This window comes from Anarhichas minor, unplaced genomic scaffold (assembly GCF_050575085.1).
Source record: "Anarhichas minor isolate MPS153535 unplaced genomic scaffold, ASM5057508v1 ptg000028l, whole genome shotgun sequence".
Taxonomy (NCBI): domain Eukaryota; kingdom Metazoa; phylum Chordata; class Actinopteri; order Perciformes; family Anarhichadidae; genus Anarhichas; species Anarhichas minor.
The window spans coordinates 13,423,998-13,439,133 of record NW_027466474.1 but is presented as its reverse complement, the minus strand read 5'-3'; positions in this window follow the sequence as shown (position 1 = coordinate 13,439,133).

Genomic DNA, 15,136 nt, shown 5'->3' with positions numbered 1-15,136 from the left:
AGATGTGGAGTAAAATAGAATGTCAACCTGCCATAGCTCTCGAGGGACAACAGGAACCATTGACATTAAGAATAAAACAGGTGCAGTATAGGATGGTGGTGGATATGGTCCAATATTCATATCACAACAATTTAGTCATATTTGGTGGGATACATTACCTACTTAACCTGAATGAATCAATATGTTTGTATGAAACCACTCTACCTTACAGTGCTTAAAACAGAGTATCATTACCAAACACTGTAGCTCTACAAAGCCTTTGTTGAGCTAATTGTTGTGGTTTAACAGTCCCCACATTATTTTTCAGTCTCACTGTTTTCATCAAACCCAAAAGGCTGCTAATTACAATAAACAAGTTATCATAAACCAACTGTAAGCTACATGCCCAGCACCAAACAAGCACACAGAATTAGCAAGTTGGCTGGTGAACATGATAAACATTTAGCTAACGTTAGCTAAAGAGCTACATGTTTTGTATGTTTTGCATGTTTTCTCCAGCAGCAAAACCGAGCAAGGGTCAGCAAGACATACAGTTGTCAGGTGGCCACAAACATGCCTTTAAATTAATGCTAATGTTGCTTTGTGTCTGCCTGATGCAAAAGTAGCCAAATGTTCGCTAACGTGTTAGCCACAACAACGTCACAGGCTAGTGGTATGGTGGTGGTTGTGTATTTTTCAGCTTGCTTTGGGTTTTGTCTGCTCCGCAGTGGCCAAAAAGCAATCAAGGTACTGTAATTTAAATGATTTACTGTCTGAAGAAACCCTAACATTACACAAGGTCCGTTAATCATTATGTGGCAAATCAGTCAATCAATGAATATGTTCTGTATTTGTTATCAAAACAGATAACTACAGTAACACATCCCTGCTTTGTTGACACTGTGAGGCTAGTTTATCAGTAACAGTAGTTGTTTTTGGTTTCAAATTGGTTTCAAATAATTTTTTTGGCAAACACAATAAAACAGGCCTGAGTTTTTTTATTCTGGTGATCTAGTCAGACCTCTTAGCAGCGTACACGATGTAAAGAAAGAAAGATAAACCAAGATTTGTTACCAATCCTATGAGACTTTCCAGTCCATTTGCCTTCTGGAACACTAAACTGTATCAAAAGAAAGGGCAGACTACACCAATTGAGCGTGCTATTGTTTCCCATCCTTCACTAATAAGCACAGCAAAACCCAATTCATAAAGCGCTAGACAGTGTGAGAATTGTCCTCCCATCTCTCTTAATGTGATCCCCCAGTTGTGCAGAAGAGATCAATCTCATGCCCCACGTAGAAATCAGTAACGGATTGTGACAGTTTGGGCTTGTTACTTGCTTTATCTGCACACTTAATTACAGCACTTGTTGGCTGACTGACAGACACTGGACGTACACCGGCCTTGGACAAATGCCTGGCATTAGCACAGAATCGATAGGAGCAGAAATGCCTGGACTATGAGTGCACGCCTGTTTTCTGCTCCGCGCCTTAATTGGGATGAGTTATTGACATGTGACATTAGCCTCCTCTATAATTGATTTAGCAGGTCTGCCGAAAGAGGTGCGTATCTTTTAGAAGTAGAAGATTGGGACTTTTGAAAATACCGACAAAAGTTGAGGATTCTAAGTAATTTTGAACATACAAAAAATCAATTTAATGTAATTAATTGTCATTTTAATTTCATAAATCCACTTACAGACAGGAGGACAGACAAAAAAAAGGAAAAATGGAGAGTGTTTGCTTTTTTTTTTAGTTTGTTTCATATTTAAACTCTAGAGAATTAGGATGAAAATAGTCGATGCCTGAGGGACGAGTAAAATTGTTCAAAACGGTTGGCAGTATTGGATTGTACTCAGTGAGCTGCACCATGGAAAAACACTGGCAGTTTTCAGTTACCAAATTGTGGAAAGGCACTGCAGATGGTCACAATTAATAGTTGTATCATTCAGCGTCATACACCCAAAGGAGGCTGTTTGTGCACGGAGAGCACAGTCGATCAGATAATGCCAATCATCAAACAGACATAGTAATAGTAAAGAAAACCATTAGTAGTGTGGGGAATAAACACGCTCTCCTCCCGTCTATCCCTTTATCGCTATTTAGGTGTTCTCTCTCTCTCTCTCTCCCTCTCTCTCTCTCTCTCTCTCTCTCTCTCGCTCTGCCTCCCTCTCTCTGGCTCTGCCTCCCTCTCTCTCTCTCTCTCTGGCTCTGCCTCCCTCTCCCTCATATGCTACCTGCATAATTGCCTTTCCCCTCCACTGGCGGCGGGGGAAGTGAAGCTCTCACAACGTTACCGTGGTAATACTGATTGATGGAGTCGATGCTTGTGCGGTTCCAGAACATCGGGCATCGGCGCACACAGACATGACAAATTTCAGGGAACAAATTATAATGGCCTGATTAATCCCCTCTAGTGAAATGGAAATATTGTGAATACCTGTGAACTCATAGAGGACATAGAGCCGTACAATAGGAACGCACTCGGGGGGCTTTTGTACCCATTGTATAGCTGCGCACACGCGAGGGGAAGGACGACGAAGTGGAAACTCATAGCTTGGGCTGCCTGACAACACGTGACAGGGAACCAAATGATAAATCAGCCACATTTCAAATGTACATTTTTTTTTTTTTTTGTGACATGATTGTGAATTCATTAGACCGTCTCCAAATCTTGATTGAAAGGAACTTACTGTGAGCTCTGATGACGTGGTGATTCAGTGTAGAAAAAAACCAAAGGATCTGTATCAGTTTACAGCTGCTATTTTACTGTTGCTATATGGCTCACTGGCCTGATGTTTATCATTGACTGTGCAATAACAACACAGTGAAATAAATCAAGCTACAGGAACCCATATGGGGAGTAACTTAATCTGATACGGATTTGTTTTCTTGTAAAGAAGCTCGGATGAAAAATAGAGTTGCTAAAAGGTTGCTTTTTGTTAACAGGCACTAATATTCATTTATATGTTTTATGTTGACTCAAAAACCTTTGAAACCCTATACTGGAAGAAAACATAAGCAATCATGTCTGAAGTAACATAAGATCATGCTATTGTAAATAATAGTTAGTTCTTACGGTGGGATCACGTCTGCTGCGACGCCAAACCAGGCCAGGGGCGTAAAGTGGGCGTGTGGGGGGCCAATGGCTCCTTCACCAGTGCCTACCCCCTCTACTTCTGGAGCCTTTGCTCAGACCACACTCATCGTCGAACTCAGCCTTTATTATGATCTCGACCACAGGTAAAGTTTCGCGACTGCATCTTGTTGTGATGCCTTCTTGTTGACAACATCTGACAGAAATATTAACACCTGGCAAAGTACTCAAAACCTCTTCTGTGGTAGTTCCCGCTACAGTAGGTATGTCTCTAGGACAACATTCTGCCGCAATAGCACAAATAGACTCATAGCGGTTACAATACCAGCCACACGCCCTCACAGCTGGAAATTAAACTCATTAAAGTTCAAATAAGGTCAAATAATTGGAGGAAAAAGAGAGAGATTTTGTTATAACACCTGTTGGCACATTATGAAACATTTGTTTTAACAGTGGGGGAAAAATATTCACATAAACGTGAATGCCACAATTTAACATTGATCCTTTATTTAAGATTTTATTGAAACTGCTCACATTGATGAATTATTAATTTATTAGGAAGCATTCTTTTTTTGTTATGTTGTAGCTCATCCAGGAAGTGCTAAGTCATTAACTTTATATACTTGAGGGTGTTTCACTCTATAAGCACAGTTGATATTTTAAAACTACATCTGTCAATGAGTACATATTTCTGGAGAATCCTGCAAACTGGAAATGTCATTAAAAAAGGAAATACTCAAGTAAAATATCAGTACCTCAAAATGTTTTTTTTTTTATTCTGACAATCCTTCAAGGAGACACATTTAGACTTGTCATTGCAGTAAAAGCACAGGTGTTACTAATAACATTAACAATGTCTCCGTTCTGTTCAAGTGTCCCAGTGAGCCATGACAGTGTGACATCCAGCCAGCATGCACAACACAAGGACCCTGAAACTGAAAGCAGCTCACTAATTGTATTATTTACACCTGTGCTTTTTCCTACTGTGACATGTCTAAATGTCCTCAGTGAAAAAGACCGATTAGGAACTTGTGAATCTTCAGTGGGCGCGCACGTCACAAACTATTAAGGAGAGACCGTCATTGTCTGAGTTTGACCTGGTGAAGTGACCCCTGTAACAGACTATGTATGACAACTATTGCAAGTTATGCATACATCAGTTGAAATTAAAGCATTTACTGTATGGTAGCAGTAATTATGACAACTTGGTTTAATTACAACAAACATCTGAGGTCGCTTGTGTATTCTTAATTGCTTTACTGAAGAGGATAAAGACGTCTTGCTATTTACATAAAGCTGTTTAGTCCCTCCACCATCTGCTTTGTAAAGAGGATGCAGTAAACAATAAGGGGAAAAGTTATTTGCTCGAGTACAGAATCACTTTCTTTAAATTTGTTTATTGCACACTGCTCAATGATGGCATTTCAGGTGAATGTGCGCTAAAACGACAGTAACTTTGTGGGGCGTTAATTGATACGTCAGACAACTGTCTCACTATCTAATCATTTTGAATATATCAAGCCCGGCCGTATCTGTGTGAATTATCTGCCTCCGCTAACAAGCATTTAGGATCAATCAAAACAAATTAACGTAGTGCGCCTCGAACAGGGTCAGCCCAAATGAGATCAGACACGCTTACAGGGACGGTTTAAGGGGTCCTGGAGCTGTCAATCTTACTGACCAGAGTTAACTGTTGAAGTGCATTCAGAAGAACACTTTTTAAACTAAAAGTGGGAGTTGCGTACGTTAATGGTAGTTTTCAGCCAGAGGTAAGGGGTTGAAATGCATTATTATTTTAGACAGTGGACTCTAATTATTACACACAGCAGGTATTAGTGGCCTCAGAAATCTTCATGTAAAAAATAATAAAAGGATGACAAAAAATTTGGATGCAAAGTAATTAATTTTCGAATCATGAAATCCCTCTGAAACCTCTGAGGCTGGTCTGAGTAACCACTGTGCCTCTTTATTCCTCTCTCCTTCTTATACACCCACACACCGACACATACACACACACACACACACACACACACACACACACACACACACACACGTCCAATATCATGGCTCATGTGTTGCAGTATACATTGCAGGCGATGGAGTTGACAGCTCCTTCCCATGAAAGCAACCACGTATCACATATTCGCCCAGGGAAATCAGCGCTGGCCCAATCAATTTAGACACGTATGTGTGTGTGTGTGTGTGTGTGTGTGCGTCAGCGTCGCAAACCTTTACTGCCGCAGCTGCACGGGATGCTATGAGCTCGTTAAATCAGCAGCTCTAATGACCTCGATCGCCGCCTGATGCAGTCTGACTGACTCGATACTTGCAGAGAAAGTGGAGGAAGAGAAGCAGAGGTGGAAAAGGTCAGTGAGAAGTGAAAAGCTCTGGAAGAAGAGGCAAAAGGAGAGAGAGAGAGAGAGAGAGAGAGAGAGAGAGAGAGAGAGAGAGATGGCGCAGCCAATGAAAGCAGCAGAACATGAGACATTTAAGCAGGAACTCTCTCAAACAACACTCTTGCCCATTCACAACACACATTGCTAGTAAGCAGAGTAAACACTTCATCGTTACCCCTGGTCAAACAACATGGAAAAAAATCCCAAACGCTTGATGCCCGTCCGTGAAGCCTCTCCTCTGCAGCGCTCATCTCTCTGCTTTGATCACACGACAGAACTTATTACAGCAACTCTCAAAACAGCATCCCCCCAGGTGTCCCGCGGTTAGTATGGAGTTATGATTCAGCGGTGAGCCTGATATATTGCGGTCTGCCGGTTGGGTCGGCTGGAGCTGTGCAGAGCAAACAAGTGTGAGTAATACTGATGGACTGCCCACCGTTGATTAGGAAGTATGTGCGTGACAGCCCCACTAGAATGACCGCCTCGTGGTTGCAGTTTACATCCATGTTTGTCCAAAAAGGTCAGCACTTGGTCTTTGACCACCAAAAATAATCTACTATAATCAGTTGGTGCGTTGGTGCCAAATTTGATGAAATTACATCAAGGCGTTCCCCGAGATATCACGAGAACGGTTTGAACTAGAGGTCACAGTGATCTTGACCGCCCAAATCTAATCAGTTCATTCTTGAGTCCAGGTGGACGTTTAAAGAAATTCCTCCAGGCGCCCCTGAGATATCGTGCTCATGAGATTAGAGCAGGCGGACCCACGGACACACATATGGACAAACCGAAAACCAGCCACAGCTATCGGCAGGGGGCCAAGGCCCGAAAGTACATGCAAATAGACGAAACACAAGAATATGAAGAAGGCATCCTTAAAATCCATGGTTACTGGTTTGTAACAGCAAGTGTGGTTTGATGCAACAGAAAACACTCCTACTTTATCAGCAGCACAACAGAAGAGCAACTGTGCCTGTTTACAGTGCAGCCAACCAAACTCAATGTTTAATTTGCATTTGCAGTAACGCATAAATAATGCTGCATTGTTTCTTGTGAAGTTAATTTAAGTCCAGCACATGGATCGGTGGAGTCTGCCACTAACAATGAAAGCAATTATATAGAGAGGCCATTGTTGAATTTGAATACACTAAATGGCAATTGACCCTTCACTAGTTGAGGCTACGCTATGATAGGCCAGTCTGTGTCCAAGGGGCGGTACTTAGCGAAGGGTCAATTGTCATTCATAATATCAAAAAAGGGGATTGAGCTCATAAAAATCTTAAGCATTGTAACTTCGACAGACATATATGAGGGGTGTTGATCTAAGTCTCGACAAGACAATGAATAAAAGTATTTAGTATCTAAAATAGCACACTAACATGTTACCTACAAAACATTCTCCAGGTATAATATTCTGAGTCTGTGGCTTCTCACACAGATTCCAACGGTTTTAAGTGAAGCCATTCAAGCTCTTCCATGAGGGGATGAGTCCATAATATTAACTAATGTGCTGTGAAATGCTGAAGGGCCACGGCGGCAGCAGGGAGGACTTGTTTGGAACAAGCAAGGGACATGAGATGTAGCTCATTCCTCATAAAGTCACGGGAAAAGGGCCCGTGAAGGTTTGAGAAGGTCAAAGCACGTTTCTGGCTGCCGAGAAAATCAATTTCCCATTGAGCTAAAATGTCCCTTGTGTTTTATTGACCCATATCTTTCAAGTCGCCAAACCCATTCCCTGGTCACCCCAAGTGTCTTAGCGGCAAAACACGGAAAGCGGCAAATGGGCCTTTGAGGGTGGTAGAGCAGCGTGTAGCCTACCTGTTCATGAGTGTGATGGAATCGGATTACCTTCGGTTGCCGTTAGTCCAAAGTAAAATTCGCCTATGCACACTCACAGCAAGAGCTCCATACTTAAGTGTTCACCATGTGGATGTTATTTTTCTATTGTGTGTGGATGCCAATGTGTGTGTGTGTGTGTGTGTGTGTGTGTGTGGGAGAGAGAGCATGTGTGTCTCAGACTGCTGAATTTGTGCTTCGCTTTGAAGGACAGGGAAGGAGGGATGGGAAGCCAATCTGTTCCTCTGCAGATTACCTCTCTCATTCCAGACCCCCCCCCCCCCCCCCTTTCCTCCAAAACACTCACTATCTCCAGCGTCTGTCTTTCTCCCTTCCTGCTTCATCCCTCCCTCCAGTTTCTCCCTTATTGCTTCTCTCTGTCACTCTCTTGCGCTCTGTCAATCAGGCTACCTGCATGGGCCCCTGCGTATTTGTGTGGGAGAGCGATGGATCTGTAGCTCTGTACGGCGTAGAGATCCACCCCCGTTTGGAGCGCTCGTATGTAGCCTCGGCATCAAAAGCTTCTCTCTTCAGAAAGGTGGCAGGGCGAGAGAGAGACTGCGAGGGGACAGACCCAAACTGAGGCCCCAGGCTGGGAAGAGGAACGCTGCGAGAAAAAGAAGCACGCTCTTCCCCCTTCGTTCACCTCCTGAATGGGAGAGGAAGACATTGTTTCCTGTCCAATTAGCTGAGCATCCAGTCGCTTCCTGTCTATTGTGCGAGTGTAGCGAGAGGCTAAGAGGGAGTGATTGCAGCGAGGAAGAGGCAAAGAGAGAGAATGAGGGCATGTGAAGGAATGAAAAAACACACCTTCATGACCCCTGGGAACTCGGTGCATCCCCACCTTCCCCCATCCAGTCAGGCTAGAACAAGGAAGAATGAAGAAAAGGAGGATGAATAAAGCAACCTTGGGTGGAAGTGGTGAAGAGAAAGAAAACCCTGTGGGGTTCTGCTGCCTCTCCCGCACATATCTCTGTTTTAAGTGTTAAATGCGTTGTTGTAATTTAATTTTGTGCTCAATACACTAAAAAGAGGGGAAGAGATAGGAAGACCGTGGCGGCCCGGACAGGTTGGGGGTAGAAGTGTTGTAGTGAGCTCGATGTGCAGCGGTTGGCGTGTGGTTGGATGAGAGTCGGGACGAGAGGGAAACAGCGAGGGTGCTAGCACTCTGCGTGCTTTCATTAGCACTCTAAATGCTAATGAATAAGTTCATAGCTTTGAAGATGCAGCTATGTTAAATATGCATGGGTTATCCAACGCAGTTCATAGAGTGTGTGTGTGTGTGTGTGTGTGTGTGTGTGTGTGTGTGTGTGTGTGTTTGTGTGGGAGGGGGGGTGAAAGAGAAAGGGAGAGGAGCGATAAAGATGGAAGGGTGGGAAGGAGGTGCCGGGAAGAAAGGAAGGAAACGGAGAGAGGAGTTAGAGAAGTCCCGTCTCCTCCTCTCGTTTTACGTCTTCTTCTTTCACACTTTTCCTCTCCTCTCGTCTCCCCTCCTCTATTAGGACATCATTTCTTTTGTTAATGGCCACATGAAAAACCCCAAACATCCTCGTGGAAATACTTTAACAAAGCTGATGAAATGAGAATTGCCGCCTTAATTGTTGCGAATAACAGTTAGAGTGACTTTTCATAGTGTTCTCGGCCGGCGCACGTCCCCGCTGGGGCAGATGCGGAGACAGTCATTAGTGTTAAGTCAGAAGACATTAAGCCTAGCTGCTTGTGGTGCAGTAATGACCTAGCAGTTTGAAGCGATGACAACTGCAACTCGGGCCAAATCTCAGCGGAGAATGGCTTCATTTTCTTCCTCCCTGCAGGAAGTAAAAGTCTAGTGTTTGGTTTGGGGAAGCACTAGACTAATACATCCCACACTCTCGCATACAGACAAACACTCTGAGAAAGAAAAAAGAATAGTCTATAAACGTACCATTAACATCATCTGCATTTTTTGCACGTTTGAGGCGTCTCATTTCGTGCTTTGCTGTGATGTATGAACCCTGCAACTCTAATTGAAAAAATGCATGTATAATGTCAGTTAATTGAACATTACAGTACGGTCGTTAACAGGTTAATGACTTTCCATTAATACCTCGGCAAAAGAGCAGGGGGATGGAGAAGCTTCTTCAATTTGATTTCCAATTAATATGTATGAGTGGACCTGTATGAGAGAGATGATATGAAGACACATTATCGGAGCTGAGCGGAGGTGACAAAGCTATCTGATGACTTGGCTTGAAGAGGAAGCGACCATACTATTAATGGTCGCACAACTGATGCAGTAGAGCAAGGACAAAGGCAAGGCGGGGCAAGGCCAGTTTATTTGTATAGCACCTTTCATCAACAAGGCTATTCAAAGTGATTACATCATACATAAAATGCATTAAGACATGATAGAAAAATGCAGTGTGAGACATGAATAAATAGCCTAAAACTTAATTAAACTAACGTGTAGTGGCAAACAGAAGAGTCTGAAGTCTTTATTGAAAGAGTTGCAGCAGACCTCCAGTTTGTTCCAGATATGTGGTGCACAAAAGACTTAATGTGTCTCTGGTTTGACTTTTGACTCTGGGCCATCATTTTCTGTGTTTTTTAAACCATTAGTAGTATTTGACAAATTGGAAAGCAGTGTAAAAACCTGAGAACTGGAGCGATGGATCCACTCTCCTGGTCCTAGTGAGGACTCTTAGCAGCAGCGTTCTGACTCAGAACTGCAGCTGTCTGATCGACCTGTGAAGAGAGCGTTACAGTCGCCGAACCTGCTGAAAAGAAACGCATGGACAGGCTTTCTAAATGCTTTATAAGTCCTTTACTTCTTGATTTGTTCTTGGCAGTAGGTGGATTTTGTAATGTTCCTAATGGGGCTATTGCATTTTAGATCTTATTTCATGACTACACAGAGCAATTGTCTGTTGAATTGGATGTGACATCCAATCTCTGATTTGTACACCTACACAGACCTGTAGTCACTGATGTGTATGTAAATCTGTGTGTTGTGTAAGACATAAACTGAGCAAGTAGGAGTATATTAAACAGAAGAGGCCCGAGAATGGAGCCTTGGGGAACTCCACTAAGGCCGTGGTTACACTTTTCTTTTTAATGTAATTTCTGTCTTCCGATCATGCCAGGACACATTAACCGTCAAGTCTTTACGCTCCGAGATCGGAGCTTTCTTGCACTGGGATCCGATCAGCTAGACCCACATGCCGACGCGGTGTGGCTCGCATCTCTGTGAGGTGTAGACAGCATGTGGGCACAATCTAGACAATTTATCAAAAATATTGCATCATCACCCCCCCCCCCCCCCCCACATGGCAGTTCCTCATCCGAGCGAGAGCAAAAGGGGAGGGGCTGTAGCACATCTCCAGTTAAGTTACTGCTGATGAAAACCCTAACATTTCCTTATATTGTTGCTTCAAAATAAAAGCTTTTGAATAACAAAATATCAGGGGACTTTTAATGTGAAGAATTTATAGGAAATGAAATGTGTTAATCCAACATTTTACAGCCGTTCTGCTCTAAATACATCCGATCACTATCCGATCAGGCAGGTCGCATTGAAGCGTCAAGTGCTGGCACACGGACACAGCTGAGTTTTGTTGTGGCGCACCGATCCCAAAAGTCACATTGAAAAGACCAAGTGTAACCAAGGCCTAATTCATTTGTGTATAGTCTGACGTGTAATCACCCATCGACACAAATTCAAACCAGTTTGCCACTGTGCCAGAAAGTCCCACCCAGTTCTCCAGTGCATCAAGTAATATGTTGAAAGGAAGGAAAAAATAGGGAGAAAAAAGGCTGAGAACAGGGATGCCGATTTCAGAACATATGGTACACAAAGCTGGATAGGTGACTGCTGAAATATGCTGATGGCAAGCATGAGAGCCAGAAAATCTAGGGAAGTTGGATAAAAGGTTTAAAAGTTGAGCAGAATTTGCATACGTAGGCAGTGGGACCAAAATAAGACCCTACATTTCAGCATTAAATCCCACGGAATGTGTCGTTTTGCTGGGGGAATACTTTGATGTCAAAAACGTAGCGCTTACTGTAACATATCCTATGTAAATGATAACACTGGAGCATCTACTTTTTTCCCCCATGCATTGATATGGATGGTAATGACCATGCTATTTGTCTGTTGACAGCATTAAAGCACATAGCTCCTCCATCTGTACGGCTGCTCTCTGTGTTATGAATTATGCCGTTTAAATGGGTTCCCTCCTTTAGACAAGCTCTGGGTAGGGTCTGTGGAGAGGCATCTAATGGCAGCTAAATGAATTCATGCCCAGATAAGGCGTAGGCTGCAAACACAGCAAAGCAACAACAGCTGTCAGAGGCAGAGAGGGAGGCAGAAAGACACAGAGGGAGGGGGGGGGGGAGTGAAAAAGGGACCAGAGCTGGAGAGAAGTACAAAGATGTAAAAACAAATGAAGTGTGTGAGCGGAAAATGAGAAAAAAAATCTGTGCTGCGCTATCTAGCCTCTCAACAAGTGAGTAGGTGTGTGGGAGAGAGCAGAACACGGAGTGACATTAGTTGTGAGGAAATCTATTGATTGCCACAAGCAGGCATTATTCTCTAAGTCAAGAGACTAAGGCAGATGAAGGAAGGGAATGGATGGTATTTGATGTGATTTTGAATTTCTCCCCCTGGGGTCCATTGATTTGTATTGCTTTGGTGCTCACATTTGGTGGCCAATATTTAGTTTTTCCCACATGCTATCTATTTGCTAGTGGCCTTTTACACCAGAGCTGTTGTCACTCTACGTTCATTTTAATAGGAAGAAGGAGGAGCCAAAAATAGAGATCAAATCCATTAATTTCTTCCTGGAACGATGTGTACTTTGCTAAACTGCTGCTGACGTGCAGTCATTCTTTAGCCCAGAGCAAGCAGAGATACGCCGGAGGGGAGAGGAAGGGAGGCAGAACATACACCAACAAATGAGTAGAGGGGGGGGCAGCTCGGCGATGGAGGGAAGCATTTATGTATGATGGATGAGAGGTGGAGTGAGATGCAGACTGTCAGATGTTCCCTTTATCTCTCTTATGTGTTTTTTTGATAGGCAGAGGTCGGACAGGAGGAGGGTGGGAGGGCTGAGGAGCAAAGATGGAGAGGGCGGAGATGGAATGGAGGGGAGGAGGGGGGGGGGGGGTGTTAAGGGAAAGGAGCAGGAGATGCCATCACATGTATCACCTGGCAGAATGTTGCTAGCACCTCTGCTCATCTTTAATGAGGCTAGGAGGAACATTATGCAAATTAGCCTTAATGGAGCGTGGACTACAGCCCCAAGGCAGGGTCACCGATCGCTACATCTCCCTCTTCCTCCTCTTCCTCTCCCCATCTGTCCGACCTCTTTCTCTGTCCTCCTCGTTGTTGAAAATGGTCTGTGTCCTCGGCCCCCCACCCATCTTCTTTTTTTTTATTTTCTCCCTAATGCCTTCCCCATACTTCCCAATCTCCCCTGAACTCATCCTCCTGTTCGCCTCCCCGGCTCATCCTCACACCGTCCCATTCTTATTTTTCAGAGAGCGAGACTGTGCCATCGATCTCCGCTTCAGACACGCTGGCTGATCAGAAGATTAATAGGGCCCTCATGATGTAAAGATGAGATTCATTGAAGAGAGCCTGCTTTAAACTATCATCTGGTGAAGAGGAGGAAATGAGAGACAGAAGGAACACAAGCAATGAAGAGACGGAAATGAGAGGGGGGGGGGGGGAGGGGGGGGGGGAGTCGTAGAGAGGATTTGGCGCGTCTCAGATGGAATTTCGAGGGGCCATTCCTGAATGATGGCTCATCAAGCCTCATTCTGCGCGTCACATCTAATTGCTTTTAGATCTGTTCCTATGGAAACTGCAGTTCTCTTTTAAGCTGCTGAGGGGGGATGTTTCCTCACCTTTTCTCTTGGGGGTTGGCAATAGTGCTACATGTATGGTTTTGGATGAGCACTCTGCAGAGGGATGAGCTCACTGGGCCTCAGAGAACACGCGTGGAGTAGATATGAGAGCAGAGAGTGGGATAAAGGCGACGCATTTCCATCTCGCACACATGGAAGTATTGAATGCATAACTCGCTGTCACACGAGACAATAACAAACAGGAATAAAAAGAATGAATATGCATTTGCAAGCATGTGCACAAACATACTGCACGTGTGCGTGTGTGTGTGTGTGTGTGTGTGTGTGTGATACGAACACACACAAGTCGTGAGGCAGAACCCCCTTGGCTGACGAAAAGATGACTTCTCTGTTCAGCTGCTTGTGTACAGCACAGCAACGTACTTTCAGTTGTGTCTCTAGGAATCTCTCATTGGTTATATCTTGAAGCTACAAAATAACAGTGCCGCCGCAATAAAACAGTTTTGCCTCATTGTGCGTTACGTGATAATAGTCTGGAGGTGTTATTATAGTGGGTTTGTAAGAGCAGATGTTATGGATTCTTGTGCTATTGCTTCTCTGCAAGCTCATTCTGTTATGTGTTTCTTTCATTCCTCTGCCACAAGAATTTGTTGTTATGCAGCCGCCCCCTAAAGTGACGGATGAAAGTTTAGTCATTTGGGTATGATTGATAAAAAAAAAACAGGGGAAGAAAACAAAGAGAAACATTTATTCTCCACTAGCATTTTTTTTTTATTCTTGTTTTTGCAACAAGAATGTCAAATATTTCCCACATTTGCGTAAGCCGCATACAGTACACTCTTACTCTTATTTTTCTCCCGAAGTGATATATTCATGGTGAGTGATGTCAGTGTAATTATAATAATTCCACACAAAGCCCTGAAGCATTTTTTTTTTCTCAAATGAATATGCCTAGTGTGGTGTAAAATGCCGGGCGGTAGGCAAATTGCAGTATTGTACACTATTGTAGACATATTACCAAATGTATTGGCAATGATAAGGTAGTGTCTCGCTATGTGATATATTTTTTTCTTATGGTCTCCTAGTGGGTTGTGGTCTCAGCAGGTGAAAAGGACCTTTGGTGGTTTTTGGGTAAACAGTAATTGTATTTGTATCCTGCCTTTGCAGCTCTATGGCTTAAGATTCGGACCCAATGAAATATGCATGGCTCTCTAAATTGTTTGTTGGTTAACAGAGAGTAATGAGGCCGATACTTAGCTGGATTATGAATTCCTTAATAGCAATCATCTAACTATTTTTCTTTGCTGGCTTAGTACATTAAGTGCACATCAAAGGCAGGAATTTTCAGTGAAAGCATTGTCTGAAGATAGTTCAGTCGAGCGTTCGGTCCTTGTTCAAATGAACAACCAGTTCCCGAACAGTGCATGTTGTGGCTTGAAAGGGGAAAGCCATAGGGACTTCCGCTCTCCCCCCAGGGGGCTCGGTTCCTCAGGTCCTTTCATTCATGCCTTCATGGGGAGTGTTGAAAGAATTGAGCATCATAGAAGCGGAAGCAAATCCCTTATTCTTGCAGCCCTCCCTTCCCTTGGGCAGTCTAGCATGAGGGGGACACTGTACAGGAGCTCTTCATTTAATTCCAGCCTCTTTGTTTTCATCTCAGCCACTGGGACTGATGACGAAGGAGGAAACATGAGAGCTTTCCAGCCTTGTTCGTCTGCATCCTGGCACTCTGTTTTCGGGGATTCCCAAAGTTTGCTTTCTGGGGCGCCATGTGTCCTTTCAAGAGGAAGTTGGTGCAGTTTCTTTGAAAGACAAGTTGCTGATTACTGAACTGGAATAAGAGGAAAACAGCAGTCACTATTCTGCTCATTTTCTGGTACCCCAAAAAATAGGAGACAGGACGCATACTTGGATTTGACCCACAGAATGCTGGCCTTTCACAAATATTTCACAGCTGACTGACTGGTTTCCAAAGATACACT